General features: G+C 47.1%; 1 protein-coding gene across 2 annotated transcripts in view; it reads right to left on the bottom strand.

Moving 5' to 3' along the window:
- Nucleotides 1–12,402, bottom strand: part of PDGFC (platelet derived growth factor C) — a 162,943-nt gene that overhangs the window by 57,692 nt on the left and 92,849 nt on the right. The window lies entirely within an intron of this gene.

The raw sequence follows: 12,402 nt of genomic DNA, 5'->3' as shown, positions 1-12,402 counted from the left end.
CCACTGTGCTCATTTCCCCCATGCAGTTTGGAAGGGGGGAGTTTGTCGCTGGGATTCAAAGCAGCGCTGGCAAAAATGAAGGGAATCCCAGCAAGGGGAGCCTCAGGGAAATCCCAGCAATGCAAAAATGGGCGCTTTGGCTGGCAACCGAAGTCCGGTGGCGGGGATTCCCAGGGAAATCCCAGTGCTTCAGGGCAACCCAGCAACGGCGGCTTGGGTTCGTAAGGTGAAAATAGTTCAGAAGAGGCAAAAAAATCTTAAGCACCAGGTTCGTATCATGAAGTTCGTATGAAGAGGGGTTCGTAAGACGAGGTAGCACTGTAACTCAAAGTAGCAAACAAACCAAATATTCCTTCTTCCTCCTATTTTCCCTATAACAACAATCCTGTGAGATGAATTGGACTGAGAGAGAATAAGTGACCGGCCCAAAGTCACCCAGCCCGCTTTCATGCTAAGGCAGTACAAGAAATCATAGTCTCCTGGTTTCTAGCCTTGTGATTTAATCAGTAGACCAAAATGGCTTCCAGTTGATAGGAAATGACAGAATTCAGCAACACCTGACAGAAATCTTCCTCCTTCTAAACAGGCACTGATCACTTCCAAGCATCAGATAGTCATGCATCCAACTATCCACAAGATCTAAGACACATGGGATGAAGGATGAAGCACATGTTAGAGAATAGTAAAAGTCATGAATTGCATTGTACTTCAGAACCCAGTATTCATAATATGATAAAATAAAATTTCCTTTTTAAACTTCTGAAATATACCTCAGTAATCTAATTCTCTATCTTCCCTAACTCTAGCAATTATGATCAAGCTTCCTCTGCATCTACTTCCATTGATCAATCAAGTGAAGACTTTCTCATGAGTTTTATTTGTTTGGCAAGTACAGAACAAATGGAAACATTATTTCTCAAATTCAGCAACAGAAATTTTTTAGAATACATTCTGATGATTTGAGTTTTCACCTTTATCCTGATTTTTGTTTCCGGCAATGTTACTCAATAATATTAATATTACAATGTTAATCTGTATCTGTATCTATTCTATAGAATTCTCCTATAAAAACATTTATAGCAAAATCACAATGAAACGGACATGCTGCTTGAGTATTAGTTGAAAAATGTACTAGGTTGCTTGTATCTTCATATTCATAATAGAAAAACAATCCCAAAATAACGAAGTTTACCCATAACATTTATAGATATCAATAATATTTCCAGTAAATATAAATGTTATCTCCAAACGTTCAGGTACTTTATTTAGATTATAAAAATACTCCAAAAAGTAACAGCAAAAGTTCTAATTATTGACTTCAAATCATGTTTGGGAAAAAGAAACATTATCAGTGGTCAAATATTCAAGCTTGCAGAAAAAAAATGTATTTATTTAAAAGATTGCAATATGTTTGATTTTATATTTGGTTTCAGGAAACTGATCAAACTAATCTAAAGCTATGTTTCATTATAATTTTAAGTTTAAAAATAATAAAATAGATATTTCCATTCCTCAAAGATTACAAACTCTTTCCATGGACAAGGATGTCATTCACTAGACCAGTCATCCAACTTCGATTTGTTACAAAACTTTACAAAAATGGTTATTACAAAATAGCCTTTGAAGCAGCATCAAAGAGGAAAAAAAATATGGACTCAGTCTAAAATAATGTCATTAATTCTTATATATTATCTCCCTGAACTGGAACAGGAAGAAAGAAGTATCATTCATTTGTCTGACACTCATCCTTCATAGTACCATTACACAATTCTGTAACATGGAATCATCCAGCATTATGTTTTTCACAATATGTTTTTCAAGAGACTACATTAAAGGACTCATTTTGGGCAATTCTCTTGTGTTGTATCCATGTTCAATTACATACCGTATATTTATTCCATTTGTCAATGTATTTTTTCTTATATATTAATGAAAACCTGAATTTTAGAAGAATGTGAAACTATTAAAGGAGGAAAGTACTATGAACTTTACTTCAGACTTCAATGTTAATAAAACAATCATTGTAAAAGTAGTGGATCAATATAGGAAAATAGGCGTTGATTGCTTACCTGAACGCCTCTTCCCGTACACTGAGCAGGTACAGCAGTCACGTGGGTTGCTCGCAGTCCAATCTGCATAGGACTGAGCTTTGTCTTTAAAAAGATTGCTGGATTTGCCCCTTCCCCCAAATTCGCAAATCTGTAGACTTAGGCTCGAAAAGTGGTGGCTCGAATGATGCTCTACTCTCTTATTAGGAAAAGACAGGTTAAAAGATATAACCATGGTTAGAAAGAAAAACAAGGGAGGGAAGTGATTAGGCTGAGGTCTATTTAGGTTTGGTTCATCCAGGGAGAGCACAGGGACACCTGAGGGAGGCAGGTTAGAAGGGCTAACGTGCACTTGGGCCTGAACTCTTAAACATTTAGCCGACCTCTCGTGAATTTTTTGAAGAGCTTGGTCCCGCCTCTTTTCAGCCCTAGTGGCCCTAGCCATAGTGAGAGCTCCAGAATAAGAGGAGGAAGAGGCCTGGGGGATGGTATCAATCTCATCGCCAGTAGGCCTACCATCCATGGGACCCTTGGAAGAAGTGCCTCTCTTGGGAAAAGAGGAAGCCATGGTCTGAACAAATTACAGGTACAAGGCTTGAGCCAAAAGGTGGGAGAAGCTATGATTAGGTGAAATTCCCAAGAGGAAGGAGGCCCAAGCTCCTAGGCCCAGGAGCGTCTGCAGTTCAAAGACAATCTGGACAAATCCAAAGTTTGTGTCAATGAATACAGATGGGCCAGGCCTCACTATTTAAAAGAAAATAAACCAAGGCATGCTGGTTTAGAGGCCTAGCCAGGGAGTGATGGCCTGAGGGTCTCACAACCTACTCCGGGCCACGCGGTGGACTTAATGGTGTCAAGCGGCTCATGCGTGGGCGAGCTGCAAGTGCTGAAATTACTGGGTGCTGAGGGTCTTCGCACCAAGAAAAACACTCCACAATTTTAAGAAGGAGACAAGACTAAAGTCCAGGAGATGAACAAGAGAGCTTGTTAAGTGTCCCACACTTCCAAAAGAAAAAGCCTTGTTGACAGTAATAACCTCCCAGCCTATTAGATTTACTAGTAAATGCAATCCAGCAGCAGCGCAAGCAGGGCGATTAATAAACTCGCGGCTTCTCCCTTTGGCGCCGAGCCCAGTAGAGCTGGCGCGGAAGTCTAAAAACCTCTAAACAAAAGGCAATTGAGAGTAATTACTTATCTGCAGAGAGAGAAGAATGAAGAGGGAAGGTGTTATTGAGAGGAGCTGAGCCACCACACGTCCTGCCGGTAGGAGGACCGAGTGAATTCTGGGGAAGGGACGGATAAAGCAATCTTTTTAAAGACAAGGCTAGGACAGCGAGCAACCCACGTGACTGCTGGACCGGTTCCTTCAGTACACAGAAAAGTCTTCATTAAAAATGTTGCTCCCCTAAAACATTTCATACTTTTTGAAATCTGTTTAATTAAAAAAGTATGTTAGCAGAGTTGATATAAAACATCTTCATCCAAATGAAGGAAAATATATAATTTAAAATAAAAATCTCTCTACACTTTTTTCCTTTATAGTACATTTAAAGGTAAATTGGTATCCTTGAGTATTAGGGGAGACTGTAAAAAAAAAATAAAAAGCTTCTTATAAGGCTTGTCAATATAGATGTCAAAATGACAATCAACATTAGGTTCTCATTTGATCTTTTTAGCGATAAACTAGATTTCTAGCAGTTTTTAATAGATATCCTGGTAGCAAGGTTTTTAGAACTATATGTACCAATTGCTTCAGTACAAGTGCGATGAGTATATGATCAGATATTCCAATTGGCAATCCTGCCAATACATATAACTCATTACAGCAGGACTTCCCAGATAAAATACAAAGGAAATCTCTCATAGAATTCATTATAGCTTGTAATGACTTACAGCCACAATTGGCAATGAAATCCATTGCTAAATGATGTGGTCATAAAGTGCAACGTTACTTGACCATATTATTGAGCAACAGTAATCCTGTTACTCCTCTTGTTACCACTGAGAATTGCAGATTGTTAAGAAAGTATCCACATTAATCCCAAACATTCCAGGCTTGGTACCTCCCAGTCCTAGGCCTCAATAAGGTAATGTACTGTATTCTCCTCCATTCTTTCCCACCATCTCTGCCCTTTTGGTTGCCCTGCACCATGCAGTCCTTAAACCATGCAGCTCTAGCTCTTTTTTCCACACTGGGGTTCAGAAGCTTATTTGCATATCACGGATCTGGAGATGAAAAAAGCCCCTAAGTTGCAGGACAGCATAAAGCTGTGGACATCTCTGGAATCTCAGTTCATCCTAGCAATACAATGCAAAGAGGTTTTTTGGTGTGCAGGGACAGCAAGAGCTCCCGAGTCACAGTGCAGTGTGAACCCCTTCATTATATTAAGGCACAGCCACCCAAGCCCAGTCCTACCCACACCCCATCATTCTTGCCACTCTACATCTCCTGTTGCTTCGTTCTCTGCCTTTGTTTGTGCATGGCCCTTCACGAGGCAGCTGCCAGCAATATAAAGCCATCTTCCCTTGATATTGTGAGGAAATGTCTATGAGCAATCAAGACAAGGAAGACTTGTGCATACAGCAATAGGTGACTGGGAGGGTTAACATGCACCTGAAGTCATAAATACTGGTGGACTGCCAACTACCCAAATTTTGATTCATATGACCATGGGGATGCTGTAACAGCTATAACATCGGGGACTGGTCATAAGGCACTTCATTCAGCATCACCATAATTTTGCATGGTCACTGAACAAATTGTTATGAATTGAGGATTACCTGTACAATAATCTATACACAAGGTTTCTAATCCATGCACAATAGTGGTTATTCTATCCCACTGAAGGAAAAAAATAATGATAAGCCATCCAAAGCTGTAACTATGTTTTTCCTTCCTAATAGAAAGTGAAAATTTGGGTGCATCTAATACAGTACATGAAGTGTTGCATTAACAATATCTGGGGGAAGAAGGGGGGCAGAGTTGGTGCAGTGGCAGCAACATGAAGTTGATTGGTGGTATTCTGATAGGCTGATCCAACCGCCAATCTGTGAGGTGAGATTCAAACAGTTCAATAGAACCGTTTGTTGAAGTGAGAAAAATTTGCTGGACCTACCACTGCCTGCTCTGTTCATTGAGAAGTTCACCGAGGATGTCCTACCGCCCTGTCGCCCCACCAGGCCTGCCGCCTCTGGGCGTGCAGCGGGAGGAACGTGGTGAGCCAGCGGAGGGACCTGGGCAGAGGGCAAGCAGCAGGAGGAACGTGGCAGACTGGCGGCAGGCAAGTAGTGGGAGGAATGTGGCCAGCCGGCGGCGGAGCCTGGTTGGCGGGCGAGCAGTGGGAGGAATGTGGCGAGCTGGTGGCGGAACATGGGTGGAGGGCGAGCAGGAGGAGGAATGGGGCGGGCGAGCAGCGGGAGGAAGGTGGCAAGCCAGCGGCGGGACCTGGGCGGCGGGCGAGCAGTGGGAAAAACGTGGTGAGCTAGTGGCGAGGTCTGGGCGGAGGGCGAGCAGTGGGATGAACGCGGAAATAACCAGGCAGGCTTATTCGAGGCAGGCTTCATGGCTGCTGGTGGTGGCGCTCCGAGGACCACGCTGCCGTAACTCTAAGGCAGGGGTGGGGAGGGGCGGGCAGGAGGAGGTGCCGCCGGCAGAACAGCCTTGGAGGCTGTTCTCCTCTGCTGCAGCAGGCCCTCCAAGACCCTCCCCCCAGAGCTTGGGCCGTGCAGATAAGGAGAATGCTCGCCCGGCTCGGCTGAGGCAGGGGTGGGCATGTCTGAGGATGCTCGGAGTGAAGCCGCCTCCTCCGAGCTGGGCAAGCAGCTATGGGAGGCACCGCTCAGGTGCAGCCTCTACCTGGCTGAGGGGCTCGGAGCGAAGCTGCCTCATCCAAGCCAGGCAAACGGCTGTGGGAGGCGCCGGTCAGACTGCCAGGGAAAGCAGGGCTTTGCTGGCCAGCACAGCGGCGGGGGAATAGGCGGAATTAAGGGCCAAGTAGGCCAAGCCCAGGCCCATCGCCCCCGGCTCCAGGGGGCAGCCCCCGGCTCCAGGGGGCAGCCCCCAGCACGGCGGTGGGAGAGGAGGCCAATGCCTCCTCCGACGCCGCGCAGGTGGGTATTGGAGCTGGGGCCGCCTCGGTCAAAGGTCCTCTGCGTGGAAATTTAAAATTCCCATGCTGAGTGTTAAAAATCAGCGCACTATAGCGCACTGCACGCCTTAGAGGGAACAATGGTCAGGGGTCTAAGACGGGTTTGACTATGAGGATGGGGCTGCGTATTGATGGGTTGAATTTGGCATCAATGGCTTGAGATAAGGTAGAAAACATAGATTACAATTCAAGAGGAAGGTTAGTAATAGAAGCAGGAAAATCAGAGGGAACCCTGTTGGCCCTGGAAGATTCAGGTTCTGGAGGGCCCTGATTCAAATGATCTAGTATCTCTGGACCTAAGCCCCATAAATTAGGCTGGGGTCTGTTTAGGTTTGGCTCATCCAGAAACAAGACAGGTACACCTGAGGGAGGCAGCTCAAATGAGTCTCGGGGTTCAGGTGAGCTAACATGCACTTGGGCCTGCACTCTTAAGCGTTTAGCTGATTGTTCATGAATTTTTTGGAGTGCTTTATCTCTTCTCTTTTCAGCTCTGGTGGGCCTAGCCACTGGAGGAGCTGTGAAAGAGAAGGACGAGGCCTGGGAGATGGTTTGAATCTCATCACCAGTATGCCTAGGGTCCTGATTATTTCGGGAAGAATTTCCTCTCTTGGGAATAGCAGAAGCCGTGGCCTGAACAATTTACAGGGACAAGGTCTGGAGCCAAAAATTTGGGAAAAGCAATAGGCTGAACAATTTAAATCCCAAGTGGAAAGGGGCCCAAGCTCCTAGGCCCAGGACCATCTGCCCTCAAAGACAAGCCTGGATCAATCCAGACTTTGTGCCAGTGAAACCAGGAGGGCAAGGCCTCAATGATTAAGCAACCAAGGCACACTGGTTGAGAGGCCTAGCACGGGAGTAAAAGCCTGAGACTCTCACAGCCTACTCTGGGCAACGCAGCAGACTTTATGGCGCCAGACGGCCTGTGCATGGGCAGGCCGTTGGTGCCAGTGTTACTGGATGCTGAGGGCCTTCGCATCAAGAAAACTCAATAAAGAGTTAGGTTAAGTCCGGGGGACAGAACAAGCACCCTTGTAAAGCACCCCACTCCGCAGGAGGTACAAAATAAACACAGCCAAGTAATAAAAAACCTCCCAGCCAGGCAGATTTAGCAGAAGAAATACGGCCGACTGAAATGATAAGACAAGGCAATTACACAATTAACTGGAAGCCTTATTGCCATTTCTCGGCTCGGAGATGAGCCCAGGAAGGCTGGCTGGAAGCCGAATTGCTTCAAGGTCGAAGAAAGGACTAAACCGGTTTCTATAAATATCAACAGACATCTTTTATGCTTTATCATAAAAAAATCTCTCCTGTATGAACGTGAGTCCTGGGTTCTGTACCAATGATACATCAAACATCTGGATAAATTTCACATGTGCATTCTATGCTTTATCCTTGGCATTTGTTTGCAACACCATGTTTCCAATCTAGAGATCCTGAATCAGTTAAATTACACCAGTATTGAGTCCCTGATGATTAGAACCTAGAGGTAGTGGATATGACATATAAGTAGAATGGATTACTGTATTCCTTGCTAATTGCTCTGTTGTGTGCTGGAGATTGGGAAGAGAACTCAAGGTGTTCCATGCAGGTCCTACAAAGACACTGTGAAGGAAACTCTAAACCACTGTGACATCCAACCAAGGTAACTGGAACCTGCAAATGCTGAAATACTGTAATCTGTTGTTGAGCTCTGTGTTATGAAGCCTCTGCTGGCTTTCAAGATAGGCACCACCGAAAAGTGATAGAAAATCATGAACACCACCATAGAAATGGAAGGCCGGCCGTTCAAAGCTGGCCAGCGGTTGCGGTGGGGCTGGATATCACGGCCACCGCCGGCAAGGTCCAGGATGGCGGGGGTGATTGTGCTAACGATGGTGGGAGCTGAAGGGCAGGGTGGCGAGCCACAGCATAAAAAGGTAAAAGGAAGAAGAAACCGCTATGGTTTAGCAATGGTGTAAGGGCTATAGTCAATGAAAAAAAGGCTACCTATAGGAGGTATAAAGAGTCTGGAAGTATAGCTGATAGAGAGGTGTATAAAATGAGACAGAAGGAGGTGAAACAGATAATATATGCTGCTAAAGCCTCAAAAGAGGAAGAAATTGCCAAATCTATAAAGAAGGGGGATAAAATCTTCTTCAGATATATTAGTGATAGGAAGAAGAAAAACTGCAGCATCATGAAGCTTAGTACTGGGAATAATACATACATTGATGGGAATAAGGAGGTCGCTGACCATTTCAATAGCTACTTCTGTTCAGTTTTCTCAAAAGACACCTTACAATATAATGCTATAGATGGATATAACATTGCTTCCAGCTGTACGGATTCAGCTCCAGAAGCTGATGTCTTAGAAGAACTTGAACTATTAAAGATAAATAACGCAATGGGTCCAGATGACATCCACCCCAGAGTTCTTAAAGAACTCAGATTTGTCATTGCTACCCCCTGACTGATTTGTTTAACCAATCCCTGTTAACAAGATATGTTCCTGAAGATTGGAGAATGGCCAGTGTTGTGCCTATCCACAAGAAGGGCAGCAGAGAAGCTGGTAACTTCAGGCCAGTTAACTTGACATCAGTTGTAGTTAAAATGATGGAGACTCTACTCAAAAAGAGGATAAATCAGCACCTAAAAAACAGTAACTTATTGGACCCAAATCAGCATGGCTTTACTGAAGGCAAATCATTTCAGACTAATCTCATTGATTTCTTTGACTATGTCACAAAGGTGTTGGATGAAGGTGGTGCGGTGGATATTGCCTATCTGGACTTCAGCAAAGCTTTTGATACGTACGGTTCCACATAAAAAGCTGATAGATACGTTAGTGAAGATTGGACTTAATCCCTGGATAGTTCAGTGGATTTGCAGCTGGCTGAAGCATAGACATCAGAGAGTTGTTGTTAATGGCAAGTATTCTGAACAGAGACTGGTTACAAGTGGTGTGCCACAAGGGTCTGTTCTGGGTCCTATTCTTTTTAATATGTTTGTGAGTGACAAAGGGGAAGGTTTGCCCATTTGCCGATGACTCTAAAGCAGAGGTCCCCAACCTTTTTAGCACCAGGGACCGGCTTTAAGTTAGACGAGTTTTCTACGGCCCGGTGGGGGGGGCTTTGGTCATATGGGGGTGGGGTTATGGAGGGGTGGAGCTTAGTGACGCAGCCCTCCACACTTCTCCACAGGGCAGGGAGAATGAGGAGGCTCCTTTGGCGGCTGGGGGCTGCCTGGCTTTGTGATTTTGACTGGGGGGGGAACTTAGGAAGGTCCTACTTCTCCCCCCCCAGCCAAAAACTCAAAGCCTATCTGCTCCAGAAACTTGGCGATCGCGCCCCACCACCGCCGCCTCCTCCGTTTCCCCCAACGGCAAGCAATCTAAACGCGGGAAGGGCATTCCGGCGCTTCCCTTCAGCCTCAGAAGCCCCCTCGACGCTGGAGGGATGGTTATGAGGGGAGCGAGCGAGGAGAAGAAGACGTCCCACTCATCGCTCCTGAGGGAACGGGCGAGGGCGTCGGAGACCCAAAGCCCATCCTGTGTGGAGGGAGACGGAGCCAAGCGGGGCCACCCGGAGACCTTTTCCCGTCTTCTTCTCCTCGCTCGCTCCCCTCACAGCCAGCAGCCCCGCTCGCGGGGGGATGCCCGTTCGTAGCTACCAGCCCGCCAAGCGTCGAGGGGGCTTCCGAGGCTGAAGGGAAGAGCCGGAATGCCCTTCCCGGGTTTAGATTGCTTGCTGTTGGGGAAAACGGAGGAGGCGGCGGTTCTTTTCTCCTCGCTCCAGAAAGTAGGCGATCGCGCCCCACCGCCGCCGCCGCCTCCTCCGTTTTCCCCAACAGCAAGCAATCTAAACCCGGGAAGGGCATTCCGGCTCTTCCCTTCAGCCTCGGAAGCCCCCTCGACGCTTGGCGGGCTGGTAGCTACGAACGGGCATCCCCCCGCGAGCGGGGCTGCTGGCTATGAGGGGAGCGAGCGAGGAGAAGAAGACGGGAAAAGGTCTCCGGGTGGCCCCGCTTGGCTCCGTCTTCCTCCACGCAGGATGGGCTTTGGGTCTCCGACGCCCTCGCCCGTTCCCTCAGGAGCGATGAGTGGGACGTCTTCTTCTCCTCGCTCGCTCCCCTCATAACCATCCCTCCAGCGTCGAGGGGGCTTCCGAGGCTGAAGGGAAGAGCCGGAATGCCCTTCCCGGGTTTAGATTGCTTGCTGTTGGGGAAAACGGAGGAGGCGGCGGTTCTTTTCTCCTCGCTCCAGAAAGTAGGCGATCGCGCCCCACCGCCGCCGCCGCCTCCTCCGTTTCCCCCAACAGCAAGCAATCTAAACCCGGGAAGGGCATTCCGGCTCTTCCCTTCAGCCTCGGAAGCCCCCTCGACGCTTGGCGGGCTGGTAGCTACGAACGGGCATCCCCCCGCGAGCGGGGCTGCTGGCTATGAGGGGAGCGAGCGAGGAGAAGAAGACGGGAAAAGGTCTCCGGGTGGCCCCGCTTGGCTCCGTCTTCCTCCACATGGGCTTTGGGTCTCCGACGCCGCGGACCGGCTGGAAAACCCCAACGGCCCGGTCCCGGTCCGCGGACCGGCGGTTGGGGACCTCTGCTCTAAAGTGTACAATAGGGTTGATATACCTGGAGGCATCTGTAATATGGTAAATGATTTACCTTTACTAGATAAATGGTCAAAGCAATGGAAAATGCAGTTTAATGTTTCCAAATGTAAAATAATGCGCTTGGGGAACAGGAATCCTCAATCAGAATATTGTATTGGCAATTTCTGTGTTAGCAGAAACTTCAGAAGAGGATTTAGGGGTAGTGATTTCTGACAGTCTCAAAATGGGTGAGCACTGTGGTTGGGCAGTAGGAAAAGCAAGTAGGATGCTTGGCTGCATAGCTAGAGGTATAACAAACAGGAAGATTGTGATCCCACTGTATAGAGCGCTGGTGAGACCACATTTGGAATACAGTACTGTGTCCAGTTCTGGAGACCTTCCCTACAAAAAGATATTGACAAAATTGAATGGGTCCAAGGACGGGCTACAAGAATGGTGGAAGGTCTTAAGCATAAAACTTATCAGGAAAGACTTAATGAACTTAATCTCTATAATCTGGAGGACAGAAGGGAAAGGGGGGACATGATAGAAATATTTAAATATGTTAAAGGGTTAAATAAGGTTCAAGAGGGAAGTGTTTTTAATAGGAAAGTGAACACAAGAATAAGGGGGCACAATCTGAAGTTAGTTGTGGGGACGATCAAAAGCAACATGAGAAAATATTATTTTACTGAAAGAGTAGTAGATCCTTGGAACAAACTTCCATCAGACGTGGTTGGTAAATCCACTGTAACTGAATTTAAACATGCCTGGGATAAACGTATATCCATCCTAAGATAAAATACAGGAAATAGTATAAGGGCAGACTAGATGGATCATGAGGTCTTCTTCTGCCATCAATCTTTTATGAGGCAGGCTCGCCACTCACTGCCCCCTTTTCTTTTGGTGGTATGGGGTGGAAGAAAGGGGCTAACAGCGTGATCTCCTTTAGGGCACCTTTCGGAAGGTGATGGGCTGCCCCTCACCAGGAGCACAAGGCCTACATGGGCCTGGGTGATTGGGGAGGGGGTGCCCTTGGGGTTCACCTGCCGCAAGCCAACAGACAAAAAGCCAGGTGCAGCCTTGAGTGTGGTTAAGAGCAAGGGAGGCCAAGGCCAACTTCAAGGCCAAGGTCCAGGACATCATTCCTTTGATCAGCAAGGAACTTCGTCCATATTTGCCCAGGAATGTTTGAACATGATTTCCGCCCCATTTGATTCACCTCTACAGGTCCAGATTTAAATTAATAAAGTGACACATGAATCCCGGCTCTGTGGTCCATGTACTTATTCCCGTGTCCGTCACAAATGGAAGGCTGGCCACTCGAGGCTAGCTGGTGATTTCGGCAGATCTGAATAACACGGCAACCGCCGGCGAGGTCCAGGATGGCAGGGGTGATCGCGCTAGTGAGCACAATCACCCATCATGCCCAGCACTTAGCACTGGGCATGATGGGAGCCGGAGGGTGGGGCAGCGAGCCATGGTATAAATAGGCAGGCTTGCCGCTTGCCACCCTCTTTTCTTGTGTCTTGTCGGCACAATGCAGGCACCTGCCTGTCTTCCACTTATCTCAGTGTGACTACTGGTCACCTACAGGTGCTGAGTAGGATTTTTTTTACGGCTGCAAAGCATTTTA

The sequence above is a fragment of the Erythrolamprus reginae genome, chromosome 7, assembly GCF_031021105.1.
Source record: "Erythrolamprus reginae isolate rEryReg1 chromosome 7, rEryReg1.hap1, whole genome shotgun sequence".
NCBI classification, from domain to species: domain Eukaryota; kingdom Metazoa; phylum Chordata; class Lepidosauria; order Squamata; family Dipsadidae; genus Erythrolamprus; species Erythrolamprus reginae.
Note: the sequence above shows the minus strand (reverse complement) of the source record. Positions and strands in the feature narration are given on the sequence as shown.